This window comes from Lepus europaeus, chromosome 12 (genome assembly GCF_033115175.1).
Source record: "Lepus europaeus isolate LE1 chromosome 12, mLepTim1.pri, whole genome shotgun sequence".
Classification (NCBI taxonomy): domain Eukaryota; kingdom Metazoa; phylum Chordata; class Mammalia; order Lagomorpha; family Leporidae; genus Lepus; species Lepus europaeus.
Window position 1 is genome coordinate 69486144 of NC_084838.1, and position 11939 is coordinate 69498082.

An 11939-nucleotide genomic window follows, 5' to 3' on the forward strand; every position below is an offset into this window, starting at 1 on the left:
GAAAACTACCTTTGCAATAGAGTAAAATCAGCAAATAAGAAAAGGGGAGTGATTAATATTTGTAGATAGAAATGAAAGAAGTACATATTACTTTGTAAAAAACACATTTTTGAAAAAGTTGGCCATGAATTATATTTTTGCATTATATTAATTATTTACATTTGATGTATTTTCCTTTTATGTGAAAGGCAGAGAGAAACACATACCCACACATGCACACATGCACACACAGAGAGAAAGAGAGAAAGGGATTTACTTTCCAAATGCCAAGACTATACTTTCAGGGATCATTACTATAGTTCGTTACTTTCCAAATGCCTACAACAGCTAGGACTGGGCCAGGCCAAAGCCAGGAGCCCAGAACTCCCTCTGGTTCTTCCATGTGGATGGCAAGAACCCAAGTAATTAAGCCATCACCTTCAGCCTTCCTGGGTGTGCATTGGCAGGAAGCTGGAATTAGAAGTGGAGGTGGCACCCAAACCCACGCACTCTGAAAGGGGGATCCATGTGTCCCAGGTGGTATGTTAAGTGCCACACCAAACGGCTACCCTGAATGTTTTGTTATTATACTGTCCTGTTTTGGTTTTGATATCGGTTAGATTAATCTCATAGGATGAGTTGCGACATAGTTTCTTTTTTCTGTTTTCCAAGATAGTTTTAAAATTTGGAAGGATCTCTTTCTTGAAAATCATTTCCAACAATATCTGAACTAAACATGGTCTTCGTGGATAGATTTTAAAATACTGATTATAAAAAAAAATACTGATTATACTTTAGTAGTTATAAGACAGTTCCTATTCTATATTTTAAAGTAACTTTTGGTGAGTAATATGTTTCTAGGGATTTGTCCATTTCACCTAAGTTTTTAAATGTTGGGCCTAAATTGATTCAAAGTACCTTGTTTTAACAAATTTTTGCCAAGTCTTTGATTATGCATCTTTTAAACTGAACGTTTCTTTTTTGTGCTTTTTTTCTCCTTGCTCAATGTCAGCAGAGATTTCTTTCTTTATAAAAGAAAACTTAGTTTTGCTGGTTCTCTTTTGTATCTTTAGGTTCTCTTTTGTATCTTTTCTGTGAACTTCTCTTTTTATCCTTAGTCTCTACTTCCCTCTAGTTTTCTATTTTTTTTTCTTGTTGGTTTTCCCCTGATTTCATAAGTTATAAAAATTTATAATTTTATAATTTTATAAGTTGAACATGTAGTTCACTAATTTTATACCTTCTTGTCTAAAATAAGAATTTAGGACATCTGCCATTCTATGAGTCTGCTTTGTATCCCGCTTCCCATATTGGATCGTTCTCTCCTTTTTAATTCTATCAGTTAGTATTAGCAGACACTAGTCTTGTGTATGTGATCCCTTTGACTCTTAGTCCTATCATTATGATCAATTATGAACTGAAATTGATCACTTGGACTAGTGAGATGGCATTGGTACATGCCACCTTGATGGGATTGAATTGGAATCCCCTGGCACGTTTCTAACTCTACCGTTTGGGGCAAGTCCGATTGAGCAGATCCCAAACTGTACATCTCCTCCCTCTCTTATTCCCACTCTTATATTTAACAGGTATCACTTTTCAGTTAAATTTAAACACCTAAGAATAATTGTGTGTTAGTTAAAGAGTTCAACCGATAGTATTAAGTAGAACAAAAAAATACTAAAAGGGATGAAGTATTAAGTTGTTCCTCGACAGTCAGGATAAGGGCTGATCAAGTCACTGTTTCTCGTAGTGTCCATTTCACTTCAACAGATTTCCTTTTAGGTGCTCAGTTAGTTGTCACCGATCAGGGAAAACTTATGATATTTGTCTCTTTGGGATTGGCTTAATTAACTCAGCATGATGTTTTCCAGATACCTCCATTTTGTTGCAAATGACCAGATTTCATTTTTTTTTACTGCTGTATAGTATTCTATAGAGTACATATCCCATAATTTCTTTATCCAGTTTACTGTTGATGGGCATTTAGGTTGATTCCATGTCTTAGCTATTGTAAATTGAGCTGCAATAAACATTGAAGTGCAGACAGCTCTTTTATTTGCCAATTTAATTTCCAAACTCATAGAATGACAGATGTCCTAAACAGCATTCTGGCCTCAGAATCAGCCCTTAAGGCATTCGGATCCAGCTAAAAAGCCCAAGAGAGTATTTCAGGCATGGAAAGCCAAGATACCCTGGCCGAAAAAAAAAAAAAAAAAAGAAATTACCTAAATGAAAGATCTCTGTGAGTGAGATCTCAGTGGAAAGAATGGGCCATCAAAGAAGGAGGTATCTTTCTCTGAAGGGAGGAGAGAACTTCCACTTTGACTATGACCTTGTCTGAATAAGATTGGAGTTGGTGAACTCAAAAGGCTTCCATAGACTTGGCAACTCATGACTAGAGCCTAGGGGGATTACTGACGCCATAAAGAAGAGTGTCAATTTGTTAAGTCAACAACAGGAGTCACTGTGCACTTACTCCCCATGTAGAATCTTTGTCCTTAATGTGTTGTACTATGTGAATTAATGGTATAACTAGTACTCAAATAGTACTTTATACTTAGTGATTCTGTGTGGGTGCAAACTGTTGAAATCTTTACTTAGTATATACTAAATTGATCTTCTGTATATAAAGATAATTGAAAATGAATCTTGATGTGAATGGGATGGGAGAGGGAGTGGGAGATGGGATGGTTGCAGGTGGGAGGGAGGTTATGGGGGGAAAAAGCCACTGTAATTCAAAAGCTGTACTTTGGAAATCTATATTTATTAATTAAAAGTTATAAAAAATAAAATAAAATAAATTTAAATTAATCAATTGCCCTTAAGGAATGACTTTAACTGTATCTTATAGAATATGGTAGACGGTATCTCATTATCATTCAGTCTTTCTTCCGCTGGTTCACTCCCCAGTTGGCCACAACAGCCATAGCTGCGCTGATCTGAAGCCAGGAGCCAGGAGCTTCCTCCGGGTCTTCCCATGTGGGTGCAGGGACCCAAGGACTCGGGCCATCTTCTACTGCTTTCCCAGGCCATAGCAGAGAGCTGGATCAGAAGTGGAGCAACCGAGTAACCGGTGCCCAAATGGGATACTGGCACTGCAGGTGGTGGCTTTACCTGCTATGCCACAGGGCCAGCCTCAGGGTGCAGGATTTTTTATCTGTCCATTTAATTATGTTAATTGTGCTGTTCAAATCTTCTATAATTTTAACGTTTTTGCTCTCAATGTTCCATCAGTAATTGAGAGATATTGAAATCTTTTATGTTAGTGTTTAGATTTAATGATTTCTCTTTGTAGTTAATAAATTTTTGTTTTGTATAACTGAAATCATTTTACTAGGTATAAAGCTAAATTATTTTCCTGCATCTCTCTGAGGAGAGCCTTTTGTTATTTAATTGTGGCCTCCCTCTATCTTTAATGATACCTATTGCCCTGATGTCTGTGTGGTTTTTGATATAACACTGTCAATATATTTCTTGCCTGATATTTACCTGCAACAACTTTTAAAGTTTTGTATATTGAGTTTTAGCTTTTTCTTTTGAAGAGCATATAGCTGGGGGTGGGCATTTGGCATAGTTTAGAAGAAGCTTGGGATACCCACAGCTGAGAGCCTGGTTTCGAGCTCTGCCTCTGTTGATTCCAGCCTCCTGCTAATACACCCGGGGAGGCAGCAGGTAATGAAAGCAGATAGTTGGTGAGAGATTCAGATGGAGTTCCTGGCTCCTGGCTTCAGCTTGGCCCAAACCTGGCTCTTACAGGCATTTGGGAAGTGAATCAGCATATGAAAGATCTCCGTTTCTCTCTGTTTTTCTGTCTCTTGGAAAAAAAATTTTTTTAAATAACATAGAACTGGATATTTTTCTTTTATTGAAACCCAATCTGACCATCTTTTCAGTTAATTCCTTATGTATTTTTTGTAATTATTAATATAGTTAGTGTTTTTCCACCATCTGATTTTTAAAAAAGAAATGATTTATTTACTTATTTGAAAGGCAGAGAGAGAAAGTGCTTCCATCCAGTGGTTCACTCCCCAAATTGCTGCAACAACTGGAGCTGGGCCAGGCCAAGCCAGGAGCCAGGGACTCCGTGCAGGTCTCCCAGATGGGTGGCAGAAACTCAAGTACCTGAGCCAGCATCCACTGCTTCCCAGGCGCATTATCAATGAGCTGGATTGGCAGCTAAGGAGCTGGGACTTGAACTGGCACTATGACACGGGATGCAGACATCCAAGTGGCAGCTTAGCCCTCTGTGCCACAACACTGCCCCCATTTTAAAATTTTAAAACCTCATTTTAAAATTTCCATTTGTCTTTTATTTCTCTCCTTCCTTGCTCTCTTTTTGATTGATTATGGTAAGTTCTTTTTGTTTATTTCCCTTGTCTATATTTCTCTTTTCTAGTTTAGAAATTATTTGGATTCCTATTATCTAAAAATTGACTATAACAAGTTAGAAAAGGTCTTACCCAAGATCCTTTATTTTAATAAAAAAATCTGATGTAATGAATTTACATTCATGTGCCAGAAAAGGGATTTGAATTTTACTTTGAAGTCTAGATGAGAAACATAGATTCCATTGTAGTCATATCACTGCTGTTCTCTTAAGTTCACATCTTGTGCTCCCATTATTTAAGTCATGACATCACTTTTCGTACTCCCCACAATATTATAATGAAAAAGCTTCTTAGAAGAAAATTCCATAAACAAAGTCAGTGAATATAAAGTCAGCACCCACTTACTGTTGTATTTACTCCTTTTTTTCTTTTCTTTTCTTTTTTTTTTTTTATTTGACAGGTAGAGTTACAGACAGTGAGAGAGAGATAGAGAGAAAGGTCTTCCTTCAGCTGGCGCTGTGCCGATCTGAAGCCAGGAGCCAAGTGCTTCCTCCTGGTCTCCCATGTGGGTGCAGGGGCCCGAGCTCTTGGGCCATCTTCCACTACCCTCTGGGCCACAGCAGAGAGCTGGACTAGAAGAGGAGCAACGGGAACTAGAACCTGGTGCCCATATGGGATGCCTGTGCCGCAGGTGGAGGATTAACCACGTGAGCCACAGTGCCAGCCCCTGTTATATTTACTCCTTTACCAGCTCACCCCAGGGGCTGGCGCTGTAGTGCAGCAGATTAAAGCCCCAGCCTGTAGTGTCGGCATCCCATATGGTAGCTGATTCATGTCCCAGATGCTCCACTTCTGATCCAGCTCCCTGCTAATGCATCTGGGAAAGCAGTGGAGGATGGCCAACTCTCTGGGCTCCTGCACCCACCTGGGGGACCTGGAAGAAACTACTGGCTCCTGGCTTCAGATAGGCTCAGCTTTGGCCATTGTAGCCATTTGGGGAGTGAACCAAATTTGAGAGAGTGAACCTCTCTCTCTCTGTGTCTGTACCTCTCTCTGTAATGCTGTCTTTTAAATAAATAAATCTTTAAAAAAAATGCTACTATCCCTCATCAAATGGAAGCACATCAATCTTCTCACTCAAAGCAAATCCAATGCTCCTTTAGCCATCTCTAGATGACTTTAATCCCCTGCTAGCTGAGTCATGTTGCCCTTTTATTATCCTGCAACTGAATGTAAGGTTGATTCTATTAGAACAAAATATACAGTGAATATTGTATAGCAGAGAAAATGAATATACTATATGTAACAATACTGATATATCCTACAAACATAATGTCAGTAAAAACAATAAAGTACAGGTGATTACACATCTACAGTACAATTCAATTGACGTAAGTCTAAAAACACACACAGGAAGAAGTATGGCAAGTAAAACAGCCCAAGTTCTATTTGCCAAGCAATGAGCCTTGGTTTAGGGTTGTATTCAACCTAAAGAGAGGGGGCTTTTTTCTAATTTGTGCAGAGGCTCTGGAAGGACTAACTATAACTTTGGATGGATGTAAAGGTATTGGTAATGTTATAATTCTTATAGTTGGCAGATTCATGGTTTTTGTTTTATAATTTTGTCAGCTCAGAGCTGCCATTCACAATTGGCTTCCTCAGAGTCAGTCACTGCTAACAGTTGCTGTGTGCCCTTGCAAAGCTACTCAGTGCTCTGCAAGCACAGATAAATGTGTGTTTCTTTTGTAAAAAACACAATGAATAAGGCGGGCGCCGTGGCTCAATAGGCTAATCCTCCGCCTTGCGGCGCCGGCACACCAGGCTCTAGTCCCGGTTGGGGCACCGATCCTGTCCCGGTTGCCCCTCTTCCAGGCCAGCTCTCTGCTGTGGCCAGGGAGTGCAGTGGAGGATGGCCCAAGTGCTTGGGCCCTGCACCCCATGGGAGACCAGGAGAAGCACCTGGCTCCTGCCATCGGATCAGCGTGGTGCGCCAGCCGCAGCGCACCTACCGCGGCGGCCATTGGAGGGTGAACCAATGGCAAAAAGGAAGACCTTTCTCTCTATCTCTCTCTCTCACTGTCCACTCTGCCTGTCAAAAAAAAAAAAAAAAAAAAAAAAAGAAAAAAGAAAAAAGAAAGAAAAAAAACACAATGAATATATCAATGAAAAGTCATTTTGTGCCCAACTATAGAATTATATGTCAATTTAAAAAATGGAAGCATTCTATACTGTATTGGATCTCTTTTTTTTCTCTACTTAACTGCATATCTCAGAATTACTCTATACCTGCAAATATGGCTATTATTCTTTTTTTCTAAAGGGGAGGTTACAGTGCCAGCCTCCTGTAATTTTGTAGTAGAGTACTGGCTTTTTTTTTTTTTTAAGATTTATTTATTCACTTGAAAGGTAGAGTTACAGAGAGAGAGGAACATACACACACACACACAGAGAGAGAGAGAGAGAGAGAGAGAGAGAGAGATCTTCCATTTGTTGGTCTACTCCCCAGATGGCTAAGATGGCCAGGGCTCAGCCAAGCTGAAGCCAGGAGCAGGGTGACAGGGGTCCAAGCATTGGGGCCATCACCTGCTGCTCCTCTAATGCCACCAACAGGGATCTGGATTGGAAGTGGAGCAATCAGGATGCCAACCAACACCCATCCCAGGCGGCTGCTCCACTAGATACACCACAATGCTAGCCCCTATTCTTCATTTTTTAAACTGACTACTCAGCATTCCATTGCAAAAATGTACCACAATTTATTTCACAGCTCCTCTATTAATGAGATATTTCAGCTGTTTCCCATCTTTTGCTTTGCATTTAATGCTGCAATGAGCATTCTTCTACACGCATGTTTTGCCCACGTGTGATGATGTGCACAGGGTAAATTCTTAGGAACGGAATTGCTGGGCCAAACAGAATGCATTTTGCCACATATTCCCAGATGGTTCTTTTTTATATGTTTATTTATTTGACAGGTAGATTTACAGACAATGAGAGGGAGAGACAGAGAGAAAGGTCTTCCTTCCATTGGTTCACTCCCCAAATGGCCACGATGGCCGAAGCTGAGCCGATCTGAAGCCAGGAGCCAGGAGCTTCTTCCGGGTTTCCCACGTGGGTGCAGGGGCCCAAGCACTTGGGCCATCCTCCACTGCCTTCCCAGGCCACAGCAGAGAGCTGGACTGGAAGAGGGGCAGCCAGGACTAGAAGCAGTGCCCATATGGGATGCCGGCGCCGCAGGCAGAGGATTAACCTAGTGTGCCACGGCACCAGCCCCACCAGGTGGTTCTTAAGGGCCTTTATGACAAGGCTCTTATATAGCCTTCAGACCCTCATCAATACAGGGAATGCTCATTTTCCTCATTGAAATATCAGACTTTTTGATTGTTGTTAATTTGATAAGTTGAAAGCATAGTCTATCCTTGTTGTATTAATTTTCTATTGAGAAAAAGATCATAAAAGTTATTTTGAAAATCTTTGGGAGTTCAAAGGAGGAAGAAATATCTATATGGGACTGAAAGGCAGGAGAATTCTCAGAGGAGGTAGCCCTTTCTGAGATCCTGAAATCACAGACGCAGCTCTGAGAGCTGAGAAGGAGGCAGTGCGCCAAGCATTCAAGGCAGAGAGTGTGCATAAGCCAGGGCGGGGAAGGGGTGGGACTGTTTCACAGAGAACCCAGTTTGTCTGGAGCAGAGCGAGTGCATTCTGAGTAGAAGGGAACAGACTCAGTGGGCAGCAAGGGTCATTTAAGTGGGGCTCCCAGCGCTGGTGCCCATTGCAGCCAACAGGGCACTTTAAAAAAATCAATGCTAATTCCCTCCTCAGACTGATTAAATCCTCCCCAGGGAATATCAGCTTGTAGCCAGAGTTGAGAATCACTGCATTAAGAAAAAATGAACAAAGGAGTGAGCATCTCAAAAGTGGGTTTACAGGTTTACAGTCCTAGATCACACACTGTTCTCTTCTAGGTTTATTCTACAGTTTGAAATGGGGGGTGGGGGGATAATAATTACTTAGCTCGAAATTGAGTTTAGGCACATTTCCATGATTGCTTTAAAAGGAAAAAGAAAGAAAACAAACAGTCTACATCTTTTTTTAAAAAAAAAATTATTTATTTGAAGGTCAGAGTTATACAGAGAGAGAAGGAGAGGCAGAGAGAGAGGTCTTCCATCCACTGGTTCACTCCCCAGTTGGCCACAAGGTCCAGAGCTTCACCAATCTCAAGCTAGGAGCCAGGAGTTTCTTCCAGGTCTCCCACATGGGAGCAGGGGTCCAAGGACTTGGGCCATCTTCTACTGCTTTCCCAGGCCACAGCACAGAGCTGGATCAGAAATGGAGCAGCCGGGATTTGAACCAGAGCCCATATGGGATGCCAGCACTGCAGGCTGCAGCTTTACCCACTGTCACAGCGCCGGCCCTACATCTTAAAATAATATACATATTTGTACTTTTAGGGGATAAGATCATTCACCGAGGGGGTATGAGTCTCAGGGAGAGCTTCCCACACTGCACAATTGGAGATAGGGGGAGCCTGACTGCCTGAGGGTTCCCCTAATGCGAGTCTGGCTCAGCACTCGGTGAAGCCTGGCCTTGACACTAGGTGGAGCCGTGGATTGTGATTAAGGGAAATCTGGTGTTTCAGAGAAATATAGGCAGAATTTGGAGAAGGCCAGAGACTTAGAAACCATACACTAGGATCCCTTCTTCATGCTGTTTTTAAATTTCCTTTTTGGGTGTAAAACGTGTCTAATTTGCAAGTAAGCTGTCTATCCATAGAGTTCTCAATGTACAAAAGAGGGAGGCATCAGTCTGTACGTTACAAATTCTCTGTGCTTCCAGATCTACTCTCCGCTCTGCAGTGGCCTCTGAGAGGCTCATCTCTGGGGATGCACTGACAACCCCCTGTCTCCTCACGGGCCTTGGAAGGGTTTCCCTTCCAGGGTCGTGCCAGTCAAAGGCAGCTGGGAATGGCATCATTTATTTCCCCAACTGCAGGGCTGGGGGCCAGAGAGTCTGGGTTTCCAGGGGAGGCGAGGCTGTGTCCTATACCCACAGCTCTCTCCCTGTGAGTTCAGATACCCACTCACTCCCCTAGCTCCTGAGGGCCTAGGTATGGGAACGATGCCCTCCGTAGCTCAACCGTCCCTCGCTGAGTGCCTTAGCCTTGTCCATACCTTTGTAAATATTCCTGTCGTAAAACACTCCTTAAGTATGCCTCTTGAGGAAGCAGTGTGCTTCCTGCTGGGACTCCAACAGACATAGTCTCCCTCATTTCCTGGTTCTGCTCCCACCCAGTTCTCCAAAGCAAGCAGTTCTTTAGGTTTCCTATATTTATGCATATGCAAACATAAAGGGCTCTAGGTATGTATTCCTTTCACCCTATTTACTCAACTTACAGCACACTGTACACCCAGTTCTGCACCAAATACATGTTTTTTCATTTAACAGTACTTATATATCCCAGAGCTTGCTCTGTAGCAGTATTAGGGATCCTCATTTCTTTTTATGACTGCATTATATCCCATTTAAAGGTGTACACTCACTTGTTAGCACACCTCCTGTCAATAGACATTTTGGTTGTTTCCAGGCATTGTCACTACAAATGTTGTTCTAAGGAATAACCTGGTAGATAAGTCATTTCTCCTTTTCTTATATGTGAGGAAAATGAAAGTCATTTCCCCTTTTTTTATATGTGAGGAAAATGAAATTTAAGGAGATTAAGTTGTTCAAGGTTAATTCCTGGCAGAACCTACATCTTCACAGTCTGTAGGAGGCTGAGAGTGGGGTGATGCAAGTCTTGCTGAGGGCCCTCTCTGACTTGCTGCACGTTTCCGCTCTCCCAAGTCCTACCCTTACACATTCCATTCCCAGCTTGATGGTTATAAGCATGGACTCCACAGCCACATGTCAGGTTGTGTTTTCCAGGCTATCACTTATTATCTTTGTGATCTCAGACAAGTCGCAATCTCTCTGTGCCTGTTTCTTCATCCATAAAATGGTTCTGACCTCATGGTATTGTTTAACAGTACCCAACTGGGATGAAGGGTTATGCAAGCACTGGCTGTTAGAAGGAGTGCCACGGTCATTCCTTTGCCTTGGTGCTGTGTTCCACTATTAGCATCCAAACACAACATGAGACAGCTAACTTGTGCATCTCATCAATAGCTCATACCCTTTCTGTGAGTGAGCTCATCAGATCAAACCTTGAGAGCAGTTTAGGGCAGGAAATCAGGATCTCTGCTGTGAGTCCTAAATGAGAAGACACTTGAGCCCCTGCACAATTTTAATTTGATTTTCCTGTTCGCCTGTCCTTAAAATAGCGATACTCACATATCCATCTGCCTGCCGAAATCCTTCCCACATTTCTTGTGCTGTTCCACTTGGACTTGCTGTCCATCCACCACCCTTTACCACTCCTCACAGGCCCAGGTCACATTCACGTGGTGAACACTGCAGAATGCCAGCCAGTACTATAGCACAGCTGGTAAAGCCACTGCCTGTGACTGCCATCCCATATGGGCATGGGTTCTTGTCCCAGCTGCTCCACTTTCAATCCAGCTCCCTGTTAATGTTAATGGCCTGGGGAAAGCAGCATAGGATGGTCCAAGTGTTTGGGTCTCTGCCACTTGTGAGAGAGACATGGAAGAAGCTCCTGGCTTTGGCTTGGCCAAGACTTTGACCTTGTGGCCATTTGGGGAGTGAACCAACATATAAAATTTATTCATATAAAATGTGTTATCAAGTTCTGCAAATTATTTCTTCCTAGTTTACAACTTCATCCCCATTTCTTTCTCTCCAACTCCTCTTACACTGCTTTCAATCAGATTCTTGGTATTCTTGGGGCCATGGTAGAACTTTGCCCTCTCTCCCTCATTCTCTCTCTCCCTTCCCTCTGCAGATACTTGCATGACTAACATTTATTAAGTCTTGAGCTGGTACAGGGAGGAAGTGAAAGTAAGAGAAAAGGACCCTAAATCTAACTCTAACCCTAACCTTATCCTAATCCTCAACTCATGAAATTTTTGCTCCACAGAGAGAGAGAGTCAGACATGAAAAATACAATTACACAAACAATTGGTTAGGGATCACAGGGATCTTATTGTCTGCTGTAGGCTCCCCCTGAAAGAAAGAGATTATACATCCAGGCTTGGTGTCTTTTTTTAAAAGATTTATTTATTTATTTATTTGAAAGTCAGAGTTACACAGAGAGAGGAGAGGCAGAGAGAGAGAGAAAGTTTTCTATTTGCTGGTTCACTTCCCAATGGGCTCAATGGGAGGAGCTGCACCAATCTGAAGCCAGGAGCCAGGAGTTTCTTCTGGGTCTCCCATGTGGGTGCAGGGGCCCAAGCACTTGGGCCATCTTCTACTGCTTTCCCAAGCCACAGCAGAGAGCTGGATTGGAAGTGCAGCAGCCAGAACTCAAACTGGCACCCAAAGGGATGCTGGCACTGCATGTGGTGGCTTTACCCAAGCTATGCCACAACGCCAGCCCCTTGGTGTCTGGATGATTAGGGCTTTCTAATCACAGTGATGCATTACAACCTTTGCTTTAGAAAGTCTCTGGGGGGAGGGGCAGGCACTGTTGTGTAGCAGGTAAAGCTGCCGCTTGCAGTGCCAGCATCCCATATGGGT

The 11939-nt window shown here is 42.4% G+C and overlaps 1 pseudogene; it reads left to right on the plus strand.

Moving 5' to 3' along the window:
- The first annotated feature begins 268 nt into the window (after nucleotides 1–268).
- On the plus strand, nucleotides 269–374 carry LOC133772136 (small nucleolar RNA U3; annotated as a pseudogene).
- Nucleotides 375–11939: the final 11565 nt, after the last annotated feature.